The following is a 520-nucleotide window of genomic DNA, read 5'->3' on the forward strand; positions in this document are numbered from 1 at the left end:
GGTGGAGGCTGTAGTTTTATGTTGCTTTGTGGGGGAATATTCTTGCTTTCCATTTTTTTTTTCATTTTGATATGTCTGTAATTATTTCGTTTTATCTATGTAGCGCCGTGTCTATCATTCTGTTTCTTGATGCGATTCGTTCCGTTGTTGCTTCTTGAACGTTGTAAAAGTATTTCGAATTTGCTTCCTCATTGATGTAGGAATGTCTTGTGATGGTCATTGCTAGGGCAGCACAAGAGATTTGGAAAAGGTATCTAATGAAAAAAAAGGTAATATCAAATAAATAGTGAAATGAGGTGAGGCTGATTGTTTAGAATGTACAGGAAATGTAGCTGCGATGATAGTACGTGCTACGAAAAGTCTCTGCATAAACTCATTACTCTTTTACATGTGTCACGATTTCGTCATTTCTTCGACTAAAGGCGGTGCTCCAGCATGGCCACAGTCAACTGACTGAAACAAGTAGAAGAGTAAAAGAGTAAATATATACATACATACATACATACATACATACATATAT

Source organism: Octopus bimaculoides, chromosome 19 (genome assembly GCF_001194135.2).
Source record: "Octopus bimaculoides isolate UCB-OBI-ISO-001 chromosome 19, ASM119413v2, whole genome shotgun sequence".
Classification (NCBI taxonomy): domain Eukaryota; kingdom Metazoa; phylum Mollusca; class Cephalopoda; order Octopoda; family Octopodidae; genus Octopus; species Octopus bimaculoides.